Source organism: Manacus candei, unplaced genomic scaffold (genome assembly GCF_025592945.1).
Source record: "Manacus candei isolate 608988 ecotype Guabito, Panama unplaced genomic scaffold, ASM2559294v1 h1tg000011l, whole genome shotgun sequence".
Taxonomy (NCBI): domain Eukaryota; kingdom Metazoa; phylum Chordata; class Aves; order Passeriformes; family Pipridae; genus Manacus; species Manacus candei.
Genome location: NW_026138059.1, coordinates 6,825,826 through 6,841,732, shown reverse-complemented (window position 1 = coordinate 6,841,732; position 15,907 = coordinate 6,825,826).

Genomic DNA, 15,907 nt, shown 5'->3' with positions numbered 1-15,907 from the left:
CTTAAAGGCATAAACCAACACATTTTGACCACTGTTTATATTAAGAAGTTTATGAGCCTTGGACTATGAAAAAACTGAATTTTCTCAAGAAAAAAAATAATCACAGAACGATAAAACCATACCCCTGCTCAAAGCAGGGTCACCTACAGCAGATTAGATTAGGTTTTGAATATTCCCAAGGATGGAAACCCCACTACCTCTCTAGGCAAACCTTTACCAGTGTTTGATCATGTTTGCAATAAAAAACTTTTTTCTTACATTTAAATGGAATTTCCTGTGTTACAGATCGTGCCCAAGAGTTGCCTTTGAGGTAGCCCAATAGAGCAAGGAATGTAGAAAGACTGTTGTCTCAGAGGAAGTATTTTTTGGACCAAGATATAAGCAGTTTGTAAAAGAAAACCCACAAACATATCTGTGATTCAAGCCGAATATCTACTTGGGTTTATTTAGATATTTCTACAAGATCCATTTTATATCTTTTAAGTGCATGTGTGTCTACACTATCATAAAAGTCAGCTCCCTCATTTATTCCAAGTCCCAATCTCTTCATTATATGCTCTGTGTATGTACAATTTCACACCTAAGCTCTCTGTCTGAGTAAAGTAGTTAGACTTTTCTGGGACGAAAGTTAGTGGCAATTATGAGAACATTTGCTCTGTTGGGCTGTAAAGCACTTCTCACATTACTCCAAGCATTTTGAACTGGGAAAACAAACAAAAAGCCAGACAACCATAGAACCAAAACAAACAAAACCCCCACAGGTGGGCTAGCAGAAATCTGTCTCAAGTAGTACACAGTTTAGACGCAATCCATTTGCTCTTGAAGCAGTGAGCATTAATGTACATGGACATGAATCTTCAGAATCACATAGTTTGAGGATCAAGAGCTAGTACAAACATCCTAAGCAGTGCAGGTATAGCTGTAGAAACATTAGATATTCAGAAAGCTTTGAGATCAGACATTTTTCTCTTATGAGAGTAACAGTTCTTGCTGTAGTCAAGGCGATGCCCCTTATGTTCTGCCAGAGAAGATAGACCCAAACAGGATGTGGGTAAGGTCCTTTGCACAAACTGCTACCTCCAGTATGTATGTATGTATGCGGGATGTATAACCATGGCAGCAAAACAGTAGGGAAAGGGAAAGATTGAGGAGGAACAGTTTTGAGATATAATTCAAGATAACTCTGTTCCTACGCTTCTTATCACCATTTCTGTGGGTTTCCTAGGGATAACAAATTTTAGTTTCATGCAATGACTTTTTAAATATCTTTTTTACCTGAGTAGCATTGCCAATGAAGTCTTGCTAGGTTTCAAAAAATCTGAGACTCGACAGTTGTTATCTGTGGCTACTCCTGACACATACATGTGTAGACTTTACTGTCAAAGACAGGTAGGTTTTCATTTGAGGCTCATTAACATGATTGAAGTGTCCAAGAATGAGGACACTGTGAAAATGAAACACTGCAGTTTCACCACAAGACAAGATCACCAATGTTACACTATACCTCACTCATGTTGTCTAACTGACTGTACAAAAATATTAAGCCATGTCTTTCCAGCAGTTTTGCTTTAGAGTAAGGCAATATGCTAGTTGCTCCAAGTGAAAAACACATATCCTTTGAGCAGTGACCTCAAGGTTTATATGTCTGCAAGGTCTCAGAAGAGCTACACTTACAAAGTCTTCCCAGAACATCTCAGGTGATAATATATCCTTCTCTATTCCCTGAACTCTGTTGCTTCAAAACTTTTTCACAAAGATGGGAAAGGTGGCATTGTTGCCTGAGAAATTTTTGAATGGTTTGTTGTTCCTAAACTTGGAATCTTTCAACCTGACCTTCAGTACTTCCCTGAGGTGCCCAAGTTAGGGATGGAGCTGGTTGGCTTTACTGAAAAGTCATCAGAAGCAAGCAGCTGGAGATCTTGTCCCTGTATTGCTTTCTTGAAAGTGCTTTTCTGTTTATACATTAACTGGGGACAATTCTATTATGTATAGGCTGATTGCTTAAAAGGCAGTGCAGGGACTTCTCCAGCTTCATTGAAATCTGCCTGTTCCACTTGGATTTAAACAGAACAAGAATTGAGAAATTGCAAATTCAAGGAAACTCAACCTTCAGCTTTCCATAACTCTGCAGAAAGAAACATCTAGGGGAGTTTCTCATAGGAGTTTCAAAGGACTCAAAATTGCACTTTTTATTGGGTCTGGCTGACCTGGAGTTCACTTCCCCACAGTAGCCCTCACAGTGCTGTGCTTTGTATTGGCAGCTAGAAGGGTGTTGATAACACACCGGTGTTTTGGCCACTGCTGAGCACAGCATCAGCACTGTAACATTCTTTCCCAAATCAAGAGCAAGATCCTGGGAGGGGACCCAAGTAGGCCAGCTGACCCAAACTAACTAAAGGGGTATTCCATACCATATGATGTCAGCTCAGATAAAAAAGCTAAAGCAAGGAGCAGGAAGGGGGGCATTCATTGTCTCCAATGGCTGCCTGCTAAGGAACTGTTGTGCATGCTGAAGCCCTGCTTCTCAGCAGTGTCCGACCATCGCTGCTCATGGGAAGTAGAGAATAAACTGTGTTACCTTTCGCTTCGCTTTTGCGGGGCAAGCTTTTACCTGGCTTCTGCTTTAATAAACTGCCTTATCCCAACCCATCAGTTGTTTCTTCACCTTACTCTCTCCCCTGTCCGGCTGGGAAGGGGAGTAATAGAGTGGCTGAGTGGGCACCTGGTGTCCAGCCAAGGTCAACCCACCACACACTTTCACGTTTCTTGTATTTCAACCATGCCCTGAGGTCCTCACACAAAATTGGGTTCTTTTGTATCTAGTATTGAAGAACCTCACAGGAAGGTATAGCTCACATATTGTATTGCTCTATCTGTCCAGTCTGTAATTAACTGTCCAAGTCATCTACTAAGACTTATTAAATCAACAGGTTTGTTGATTCCTACATGTTTCTAGAATTGTCAGACTGTAGCAACAGCTGTGTGAAAGAAATCCTAAAAACAAATGAAACCAAATGTCCTTTAGAGTTCATTATCAAATCGCAGAGTAACTCTAAAAGCTCTAAAAGCTACCAGAAAAATTGTCATAATAATGTTCTGTGGTCCCTTTACTGGTTCTTTGGAGCTACTCATAAGACTGCAGAATGATGCAACATCTTTAGTTATTACTTGGATTTCAGAAGAATCCACAATGTGCTAAATGCTTCCATGATGAAAATACAGTCCTTACCCAGAAAAGGGGAAAGGTCTAAGAAAAGAGAAGAACAAGGAAACAGAGTGAGATATTTTACTTCTTCTTAGATAGCTCTAATATTACATGGACAATCTTTTTTCTTCCTTTCACAAAGAATCTGAGATACACCTTCACTGGGCCCTTTTTCACTTATATCAAATCTCTTTTTTCAACTCATGTTCACTCATGGGATAAATGAGACCAATACGCAAAATGGATTAAATATCATGGTCTGAACTCCACTAAAATTAATAAAAGACTTTCTCTACTAACATCAGTTGTCTACAGACTATGGTTTAATCACCTAGATGCATTTAAGTGTCACCATTTCCTTTAAATTACTTTTAAATATGGATAAAAAAATTATCATAATTGGCACATATTCTATTTCTGGGACATCCAATCTTGGAACACTACTGCCTGAAATATCTCCCTAAAAAGAGAAGTTTTTGTGCATGGGAGAGGAATGGGGATCAGGCAAGCATATTGTTCTGCTTATACTATTAAACTTTGTTCAGTAATACTAGCTATCTGTCTCTGATTTCTTCAGATTATAAACTACCTGTCCCCATACAATTTTAAAGCAACTAGCACTTTGCTGACACTTTGAATTATTAATATTATTGTTGCTATTAATATTAATTCCAAACAACAACAAGGCAAATTGGGTGTCTTTCATACAAAAAGTGAGACATATGTTTTGACTGTCACCAGAGGAGCTTTTTGCTATTTTTGTGATTTGATACTAGCACAAATACCAATACCAGTGCTGCTGGTAATTGTTGTCATGGCCAAGTGTCACAACTGGCAAGTTAGAGCAGATCTTAGGTCTCCACATTAGTAGAGCGCGTTATTTAATATGTGTTGTTTCATGCAGTAAGTAAGGCTGTAAAATTGTTACTGAACTGTACAGAGAATATGTCCTTCATCTCCGAGTGCATTCTAATTTTGCAGAAATCCCCCCAAAAGAGAGGAAGAAATTTTAAGATCCTTAGGACTAAATGAATTTCTGAATGAATAGAATGAGTAGATAATGTAGGACATCCTCTCTCCTTCCCACTGGCTAAAAACAAGTCAGAAACTCAAACAGATTGCATGTTTGGCACCTTCCTTCCATGTCTGGAAGCACTATAGCCCAGTCAGTCCATACAATTAGATGTATTATCTCAGAAACATCAGCTGAAACAGGCATGCCTGCCTGCTTGGGAAATCTGAATCGTATCCGATAGATTTTCCTCTGAAACAAAATGTATGTGGTGTGCTAGGTGCCAAATATCTTATTTACTTTTCTCCTTATGAAGACAGGAGATCACCAATGGTTTTTCCTCTTAAGTTTGATCATTTCTTTTCTCATTTTGTGCACCAATAAAGATATCTTTCCTTACTCTACTTCTAGAATAAAAAATGCCTGTATGAGTTCATTTCAAACCATGACCAGGATGAGTGATGGATTCTCATACTGCCCATAGCATACACAGATGTTTATATCTATCAAATGTCATACTAAAATCCTACAAATAATAATTTCTCCTTGTCACTCATAAAGCCAACAACTATGATTTTGTATTTGGGAGTGTAAGAAGTGTATTTCCTCCTCTTCTCCTCTTCACGCTTCTCATCTCCTTTCGCTTTTGTGGGACAGGCACAAAAGCCTGAAAACACAATACATTTTGCACTCTCTTCTGTCTCATTCTACAAAAGCATCTTGCTGATGCATCATGAATCTTCTGTCTATCTCATCTGAGGGTCATGACTCAGAGAGGAAGAGAAATTGAATATGCTATATGTGGAATATAAGAGATAGAACAGTATTAGCACACTGTCGCTGCTAGTATCCTTGCCTTCTTGAATAGGGAGTGTCAGTGTCTACCTGGGATGAATGACTCAAGCTCAGTGGGTGTGCAGGTGATGGTTCAGGTTTATGTGCACAGTCTTTTATTCCATGATTCAGCCTCGTCTCTGGTCTTCCAGTATAGCTGGGGTTGCAGCTTCTGACACATCCTTCCCCTTAGATGACTTTCCCTTATGAGGTGATGCTCCTTCTGTTCAAAAAGACATCACAGAGAGATGCTTTCACTTTTTCTGGAGTTCCATCTTTGCTTATATTTGCTTGTAAAGTCCTCACAAACTGTAGTAAAGGGCTGCAGTTTTCACAAAAACTTGCGCATGCAGGAAGCCGCTCTGGCAACTGGAGGCAGTGTAATTTTTATCTTGACCAATCACTGCAATCTCATACAGGCTCCAGTTAGTCTGTGTCTTTTCAAAGCAATTGCTGACAACCATTCAGTAAATTTATGGTCAAATAGGAGATGCCCACCGAAGCTGCCAGTACTCATTCATGGGAGATCTGGTGGTCAGTCTCTGATTTGTCCTTTGATGAGTCAAACCAGTTCCAGCCAGAATCCGGAATTTTATTTGTAACCATTTGAGGCTAGCCTGCAGAACAAAATCCTCCCAAACTTCTCAATCACCACTTTTTAGGCTACAAGTGTCATCTTTAACAGCACTGAAGGAACTGTTACACTAAATAGCATGGAATTAAACAGAAGTTTCCTATTTAAAGATACCTGGATACCTGTGTTGTAAGCTGCAGGCAAGGGTTTTGCCAGTGGTATCTGATATTCCCATGACTGAGCAGCAATATAACCCTGTCCCACAGACAAGTATTGAATTACCTTATTACTGTATGCCTTCTTAATGAAACATTAGCAGCTTTGGGAACTGACAAGTTTTATCCATGATTACTTTAGCACAGGTAATATGAAGAAAGCAAGCTGAAAGACAGAAACATGATTTGATATTTATTTTAATTCTATAATAACATATCTGTTCTAATCAGAGAGGTACCTTCCAGGCAGATGTTCAAATCACAAGGGAGTTCATATGCCAAATGCAAGATTAATGGGCTCACATGCTGATGAAATACTCTTTCACTTTCCATGCCAGAGAATAAAACACCAGCCCTTCGATGGTGAAGCTGAAGCTATACCCTTCCTTAACTGCAAAGGCTTATTCCTGTGGGATTCTTCAGAAATTATTTCACTGATTCATTGAACAATCTGTTTAGCTTTATCCTTTTCATGCTATAGTAAAGGGCTTAGCCCTTTCCTCCTTACATAAGCAAAACTCATAATTTGCATGTCTAGGGTATATAGTACCATTGCTCTGCGGAGCAATTTTTATCCTGCTTCTGAGGAGGCACCAAAGAGAAAACACTTCTAAAAAAATGGGTACTGGCTTGGTTATGAGAAATGACATTGCAGTCTGCCCTAGATAATAGAGCAAGAGTCAATTTAGTGTCAAAAAATAGTAAGTTACCTCCCTATATGAAAGGTTTTTGGTTTTGTTTTCTTTCAGTGGTAGGCAAACTGGCTGAGATTCTATCTCCACCATGAAAAAAGCCTTTATTTTCTGTTATTAAATGAAAGCTGAGCTTATCACTGACATCATAGGCTAGTCCTAATGGCTTTTACAATGGCCCTAATGGCCAGCCTGAGAGACTCCCTGGGCCACATTCCCAGGTCGTATAAACTAATGAACAACTGGACGCTTTATTTTTAGTACTTCCTTTGCCCCATGTGTCGTTTTCCACCCAGTAGTAAGCTACAGCATATACTTGCTTCCTGTGTCTGAGATCTGGCCTCACAATTTTCATACGTTTATAATTTTTAAACAAGTTCTGCTTGAAATCTCAAACCTCCAGGTTCGAAAAGTCGTTCATGAGTATAGCCCAATCTTCTTGCCCATCTTTGCCTACACCTGTGTGCCTGAGTGTGATTTCGGAATTCCCTCCACCAACTTATCATTGGTTTTGTAGAACCCAAATTACCTTCATTTTCTTTGAATTTTATGGAAAGAAAATAAAACATAATAAAATATTATTCCCAAAACAGCACTTAGGATAAAGTGTAATGTAATCTATATTTCCCTTCTATTTCAGGCTGCCTCAAGAGGACACTATGTTGCCAAGGTTATACAACTATAATCATCATGTATTTATGCAAAATAAGAACTATGTAATATTGTAACATTAAACATGACGAGATTATTAAAAGGAAAATACAGATGCACATAAGCCTTTTCTTCTAATTCTTCCTTCCATAGGAGTTCAAACCAAAGCTTTAGCCAAACACCTGCATGTATCCATTTCTTCATTACTTTACCAGTCTTGATAGACTAAGACAATTAGTGTCTCTGTACATTTATTAAATATATTGATTTTTAGGTCACAAAATGTTCTTTGTGAGAAATTGTCTCGTCAAATAAGCTCTAAAGGATCTATATTTTATAAACACAAGTTGTCAAGCACTGAAGAGTTTATAGTTGGAACCAACCACACCACCACAAATAGTAGCTTTTTGGATGGATTAGCTGGTGTGTGTGGTACCTCGTAAAAAGCACCAAATGCCCTTAGCTCCCAGTCAGTCACAGAACAGAGCCCCAGACTGTTATCTTACTCCCTAAAAGTTCTTCCTGTATGGGGAAGGATAAGGGCTACACTTCCAGATTCCCTGGTTCCCATCTATATTGGCTCCAGGCACAGGGAAACACCCCTCTCTGCTCACCAACTTGGGATGTGGATACAGCTCCACATTACTCTTTTGTAGATAGACTATAAAGTCATCGTGCTGCCTTGCCCATGAAGGAACATAACAACATGTAGAAACACAAGGCCAGCTCCAGATTTAGACAGCTTTATAGTGTTGCAGAATATCAGAACAGATGTGTTGAATCAGGTCTAAACCCACCCAGCCTGTTACCCCATCTCTGGCAGTGACGAGGTGGGTGCCTGGGGCAGTGTAGAGGAAGGTGGAGGCAAACACTGACATTTCCCCAAACAGCTTCCACCAGTTGAACCTCAGGGGCCTCCTGTGCCAAGTTTGCTTTCTAGGTGTTTCCATTCCTGGATTTGTCTTCCTTGTTCATTCTCTTCTTGAATCTAAGTGAGCTTTGAGCAGCAATAACATCCTGCAGTAAGTAGCAAGTTCCCCACCTTATTTACATACAATGTGAAAAAATGCCTCTTTTTTTTGTATTCAGCTTACATCTTACTCATTTTGGTGGGTCACTGTTCCTTTACTGGGATGAAATGGTAAGCAAACCATCCTTATGTACCACCTCAACAACACTCATAATTTCATAGGCCCTTCTCCTACCCCTCTGGAATTGTTCGCTTTCCACAATGATGTTACCTGGTTTATTTTGTTCTTGCCTCCGTGGAAGCCTTTGTACTCCTTTGGTTATCCTTTTTGCTACTCTCTAACTTTTTTCTGGTTTTCTGGCACCCATTTTCAGATGGGGAGGATCACAGCTGCCTATGTAAGTAGAATATAAAATCTGCCATATCTCGATGTTCCTGAGAGCAGAAAGTGAGGAATCAGCCCTTGCACAAGTCTCAACATCCATATACGGGTTTTATCAGAATTTGTTATCTCATATTCCCCAAAGCAGTAGTTGTGCAACAGATTTGGTTGCCTCTCAGTCAGGTGTAACGTGATTCCTGAATGTATAATACTCCACACACCCAAGAAACCAAGCTGAGACTCCACATTATAATTTTTCAAGTTGCAACGCTAGTTTAAAAGAGTCTTCCCCACCTGTGCTGGTTACTCAGATGTGGCAATTGAACTGTCTGGGTGACTATACTAAAAAATGGTTCAGTGGAATGATCTAAGCTAACACTCTTTCCCACCCTTCCTCAAGTGTTGCTTTTCTTTGTTTATTAACTTGTATCGCTCCAGCTGTCAGCAGCAACACCAATGAATGAATTAGCCTTGCTGAAGGACTGATAAGCTTCCCACACAAGAGGTGGGGTGGCAGAGAAAGGAATGAGCAGGTGAGAGGAAAAAAACGGGATGAAACTTCTTAAACTGACTTCTCACCAGCAAAATCCTCATGTAAAACCATGGTCTCAGAGGTGATGAGTAGCTGCACTGATTTTACCAGTTGTCCTTTTTTCAGGGAGGGACTTTGCAAATGGGAGGGATTTGGTAGGGTTCCTGGGTCAAAGGCCTTCATGTTTGTGCAGGCACTGATGCTCTGAATTGTTTGTCATTTCTCAAGTAGAGGCCCAATGCCTGAAATATCTGCTTTACAATGTCAACTACACACCATACCCTCCCTCTTTTAAAAATAAAAACAAGTAAGCAGATTGAGAGACAAGGCATAGATGGATGGACAAAATAGGGATGCTAAGGAGCAGTGCAGGGGCAGACTGTTCCTGTGACTGGGAGAGCAAGCAAAGTTTTCAAAGTACTAGTCAGGAGGTTTAGGAAGACAACACTGGAAAAAGCGAAATAGGAAAATGCAAACTCCAAACTCCCAGTGACATATTTAAATAGATTCTACCCTCCTTAAACTTCGGATTTGCTGCAGTTTACATCACTAATCCTCACATTCCTCACATGCCAATCAGGCCTCTTAAGGGGGCACTTGGACAGGGAGGTGGTCTGGGACTTGCCATTCCTGATAAGCAGAAAGTACTTGCACAGATATTGCATCCAGTGTGCCTTTGTGGCTGTCAGACAAACAGAAGCAAGTTCTCAACCAAATGCAGTCAGCCAGGTCCTCTCCCAGTACCAACCTATATCCCACCTGATACAAATTTAAGCCAGGGAAGTTGGCAAAAAAAAATAATTTTCCAGTTCCCTCAAAAAGCCTTCAGTATACAAACAATACTTTGGAACATTTTGCACTCAGAAGGCAATTGAGCTGTTTGCTGGCATTTTTCATGACAATTTATGTCATAATTTAATCTATTAAAAAATTGTTTGCCGGTTTATCACAAATCAAACGTTTTGAATTTAAAAAAAAAAAAAGCCATGGAAGTGCTAGCTCATGATTTATTTCAGTACAAAAGCTCTCAGAATAAGAACATACAGAATCAGTTTATCTATATGAATATTCATATGTTTATAGCACAAAATACCAAAAGAAATTAAAGCAAGAACACTTAATGATTGCCTTAACACCCCGTTATAGCCTAGCAAGCTAAAACTACAGTGAACTTTGATTTGTTAAGATGTTTCAATAACCAAACATTTTCTTTGCAACACATGTTCTTCAAGGAAATATATCAGGTTAAAAGAGTTTACGTTAAAAAAAAGACATCTTAAACAAAGGTTAAAAATCACACCATGAAAAATGAGGTCTTTCTGGAGACCAGGTAACTAAATATCAGAGGAACACGTTATCTTCATGGAGAAAATCTGAGCTTTAAGTGAAACCAGAGGGGACCGGGTCACTCCGCGTGACCCTGCAGGCATGCTAAACAAGCCTAACTCCATTTCAGACTCCGTCATTGACTGCTGCAGCGAGGTACTTGAAATGGGGCTGTGTAGCTCGACAGTATTGTTTTCCGTCTCCATTTTTCACAGGAAACCCAGATGAAACCTCAACACAGAGAAATATAAGTATTTGCACTCAGATTTTTTTTTTTTTGTTCCTCTGGAATTAACTATTTGAAGGTTTGTGTTTTGATAAATCAGTGCAGCCACTGCACTTTAGTATCTGCTCATGCTGATTAGTTCAATTAGATCTAAAAGTCTGCATTAGCTATTGCAGTTAGTAGATTTTATATAATAAATTTGTTCCTATACAATTTAATAACCTCCATGTTTCTTTATATCTATATGTTGGTCACATTTATGTTTTATTTGGTTTTCTTTTACTTCGTGGTTAATAATATTTATTTCTCATTTTGAAAGTTTATTTTTTTAAAGTTTATTTTAGTTGCTTATTTGATAGTCATTTGCTTTTTTTTCTGTTTTCTGTTGAAACCCTAGAGTTTAAGGAAGGAATCTTTTAAAGACAATGTTTGTAGCTTAAAAGAAATATTTTATGTTAAACATTTATTTTATTTGCAGCCATCTGTGAGACTGAAGTAACACAATAAAAATGTACACAATACCTGAATGCAATTTTCCGAAGTTCACTACTAGCTTTGCCAATATTTCAAGGATATCCCTCTTCTCAATTCTTTTTTTTTAAATTGTTTTATGAATGCAGCAAAAGACCAAAGACACTTTTTAGTACATTGAAATATTTCAAATTTAGAGGCACCCCGATTTTTTTGTTGTATTTAGCTTGTGAAGAAAAGTTATGAGAAGACAGAGGGAGCACAGGGAGTCAGACCAGCTTACTGCTATTGTATACATGGGTGCAGATGTAAAGTTGGATAGAAACTCACATGGCCAAGCACCAACATTCAGTGGAGACAACAATTCTAGTCACTACATTTGGTTAAATGCACCACTGACATGTAGAAGAGTCTCTGTAACAGAATTTAGAGAAACTTATCAGCTGCAGCAAAATATTAATTCAAGGCAGGAATGGGATAAGACCATCAAAACTTTGTCAAAAGGATTCTCTCACTGCAATAATTTTATGATTTGCTTTGAGTTTTTTATCTTGCTATTCCAAATGACTGCAAAACATTTGAAGTATTTGAAGTACTTATTAAAAAAAAATAAAAAATTGGGATCTGCCCCATTTTCTACTTTGGCCCATGGATCTTAAAATCCTCGGTCCAAAGCAACCAAATGTCAGTTCTCATAAGAAAGCCAGTTGCCAGATGTTGTAACAATTGATGGCCCAGATGACAGAGGTCGCCATTTGTTTTGGGCAGCTGTCCTTCAGTGAGCGGTGCCCCCGAGGACCACGGGCAGACGCCAGATGGCTCTGGGTGGGTGCCCCAGCAGCTCCAGAGCCACAGGCTCCTGGAAGGGTCTGGAGGGATGCAGGAGATTCCCAGAAACGTATCGGTGAGGGGAGGTGGGATTTAAATCAGAACCTTTGAAGTCAGTATAAATTAATAGGAATGAATTTGAGGCCGAGTGTAATAACTACTGCTGCGAGGGGATGGCAACAACAAAGTTGGGCTCCCATAGAACATCTAAATACCCATATCATTAAGCTTTCCTGTGACCTGTATATCCTGGGTCAAATTCATATGGAGACTACAAAGCCTCCAGGCTAAATTATATATTTGAGGACCCAGCTAATCAGTCTCGCCTAATAAAGCTACAAGAAAATGCATGTTCCAAGCTGACATCACCACAGACAAACTGCATGTAAAAGTGCACTGTAAAACAATGAGTCTAGTGCTCTCTGGCCTCAAACTGGGATGACTGGAGGGGAATCTGATAGAGGAGCTGTAAAATCATTAGTAGAAAGAAGGTGAATAGATAACAATTGGTCACTGTTTTCAATGCAAGGGCTAAAAAATGCCTGAATACAAAGAATCACGTTTTTCCTTTGTACTTATGTTCTTCTTCAGTTTATTTATTACAGGCTCTGTCAGATACAGGCTGGTGAGTTTGGTAGCTACTTGGCTGGACCACTGTGGCCATTCTCATGGTCTAATCTTCAGCACTGTATAAACAGTGTATAACTATATAATCAGGAGAGGGAATGTCTCTTTTAAAAAGTGTCTCTATGTGGTAGTTTATCCAGATTAGCTCAGCCTAAGGAAAATGTCGTAAGGCCTCACAGCTGACTTCTTGTAGAAGGTCTTTGGAGATGTGATTTTTCAGGTTGTTTTTCAGTTTTACCCACTCCCAGCAGAAAACCAGGCTGTTATGGAATGAGCATAAGCTTATAAACGACAGATTTGCTTTAGTTCCTTATCTTTTATGACTACATAGAATCAATCTGTTGGCTACTAGAAGCCTCAGGTTAAAAATCAGCAGTTACTGTCCTTGAGAGGTAGATTGCCATCCTGTTTCGCATTCTTGTATTCCTTTATTTTCCTGGGTAAAGCTATACAGTTTAGCAGTCATGTGCCATAATCTCATGCTTGCTGCATGGCAGTTTCCAAGGAAACTCGCAGGCTGCACATGCTAGGAGTGATCCTGAGGGAATGTCAGCTACAATTGCTTTGGTGGATGCTTTGCTTGGAGTGGAAGCTTACCCACAGTAGAGGGTGGATTTTCCTTCTCAGATTAGGAATTGAGTGTTAGAATGTGTTTAAAACAAAGCACATATATTGTTTTCTAGATAGAGATGGGAGGGTAAAACTTCACATTAATTTCATTAATTTAGTGTATTTTCTTTTCCAAACCATGTTCCACCTACCTATTTCTATAGCCTAGTATTTGTGATCTGTAAAAGCTTGACTGTCTAATTGACACTATTTTGTGAAGACTACTTTATTTAAAATGGTAATAACCATGTAGGAAAAAAGGGAACTAGGAAAACACATTAGGCTGAATAAAATAACCTATTTTCCTGGAAAGCATAAGCATTTGAAAAAGGCTACTATGCTAGAAAACAAAAAAATTAATTTAAAAGACAAGACAAAGATCCAGTCTTCTAATGAGAGTAGTACCTGATATCTGCATATTATGTGTATCCAGTACTACCTGAGCATGTTTAATGTTATCAGGCTGCAGCTTTTCAGCCTCTGAGATTAAGCTTGCCCTTATTGCACAGCTCCTGTACACCCCAAAGAGCACGGTTTAGGTTTGCAGGGATATTTGTGAAAGTGTCTGTTCATGTGCATACTGTTCACCCACTCATTTGTTCTGAAGTTCTGAAGAGCATGTATTTGGGGAGAAGATTATAGATTTGGGTTTCTTATTTTCTTTTTTTTTTTCCTTTTCTCTTCTTTTGTTCTTCCTGTTGTTGGTTTTGTTTTGCTTTGTTTTGATATCTAGTGAAACACTAATTTTGGCCCCCCAAATCAAAAATGTTGTAAAATATAAGGGCTGACAAAGAAAGAGTACATGTATCTTCTAGCTTCCGAATACTGAAGGAATGTTTGCAGAAACCAGCATATATTTGATAAAGACTTTTATTGTCCTTCAAGAACTGAATCTCAGACCATAAAGCATCAGAGTTTAAATCTAAACCTTTCTTTCTGCTGCATAATTTGGGACAAAAGCTTGGTGATGGTGAGGAAGTCATGAACAGAAGGGAGAAGGTCAAAGCCTGTGTCTTCTTATTCTAAAACAAAGTAACAAAAAGTAAATAACCTCAGCCAACTCCCCGCTCTGCATTAAAACACACTGAAGAGAAAATAAAGGTTGGAAGAATAGAAAGCTACTAGATGTTACCAGTTATTTTAAACTGGTTTAAATTAGATAGGAAATCAGTGCCATATTATCACACAAAATATACAGTAGAGGAGGAAATACTGAAACACATTCCTAATTTTATCAAAATGCATTTGTTTCATAACAAAAATATGTATAAGAAAGAATGCGTATCCAATCTGGAAGAATGTTAGCATTTAACACTCTTTTCATCTTTGTGAAAATACTCCCCTTCTGGGACCTTGCCAAGAGAGAGAGATTTTGACAGGCTGACTTCTTGCAGGGAGATACTTCATGTCTAAACCCACCAGCTGTGTGTCTTTTTCTTCTGTGTGTGATTTTGGGTTGCTTTTTTGGTTTTGACTTTTCTTTACTTTTTTTTTTTAAGTGGAGGTCATTATTTGATTTTGAACCAGAACACTGTGATATATTATCTGGCAGATCTGAATTTATCAGGTATTTGGTAGCTATGTATGCATAAAGAGTCTGCTCACTTTTAATCTATAAACAACAACAGAAAACAATCTTCATTTGTAAGCTTCTGCAACTGCAAAATGTAATATGGAACAAAAAAAAAAGAAAAATCTCCTTTGTGACATTTCCTTCCATTTACAACACCGAGATTAAAAAAAAAAGTTCGACAAACAGGAAGTTGCTTCAAAATTATAACTCCTTCTATGAAGCTGACATTCTTGGTTGCCTGCACTCTTTGAAGAAGAATAATTGAACAGGCTCTTGTTACAGGGGCCAACTCTTTTGAAAGTAGAGCTCTCTAGGTGAAGGTTATTCTTTACTCAGGGGTTAATCAGGGACCTGGATTTCAGTCTCTATAATACTGCTAGAAGGAAAGGATTGAAAACAAATTCCTCACTTCAGAATTGCTCAAGATTTCAGTCTTCAACATTGATTGGCACTGATAACACCTTCTCTGGTTTTTTTCTCTCTCTAATGAAAGCATCATCGATTATCTTTTCTTTTTAACTATTTGCTAATAGCTTCTACCTCTAGATAGTCTAATAATCTATAAAATGCCAAATACTTCGATCTCTAATTCAGCAAGTCACCCTAACATGTGTGAACTTAAAACCTGTGAGTTGGTTGCACTCGTAGTGTGTTGGTGCTGCATAGTGTTATAGATGAAGACAATGGGAAAATCTGTACATATAAAGAGTCCTTCTCAGATTGCAGTCTGAGCCCAGATTTCTATTCCCTGACTTATGGAATGATCTGGAAGTCAACATCCATTTCAGGCACGTAGGATGACAGAAAAGCTCATCATACACAAAGAAAGAAGAAAAAACAACCAGGATAGACCAGAAATAACCAAACAATCTGGTGGCAAAGAGTGGACCAAAATACTGTTGAATGTACTGTGGGAAATCATGTGTGAGGGAAATCTGGGTTTTGGTCTCATGTCTAGGAGGGAATGAGGTGAGGAAAGACACTGACAGTGGCAATCTGAAATGAGCTGAGGATATAGAGGAAATTGGTTCTTAATTGGATCTTTTTAGTTTCTTCTACAATGTCTGCATCTTCTTCAGTCAGACAGAAAATGTCCTTTTTAAAATTAAAAGCATTGACTACTGAAAAATTTCACAGATAATGAGAAATATTTCTTCGTCAAAAACCTACATCCCATTGC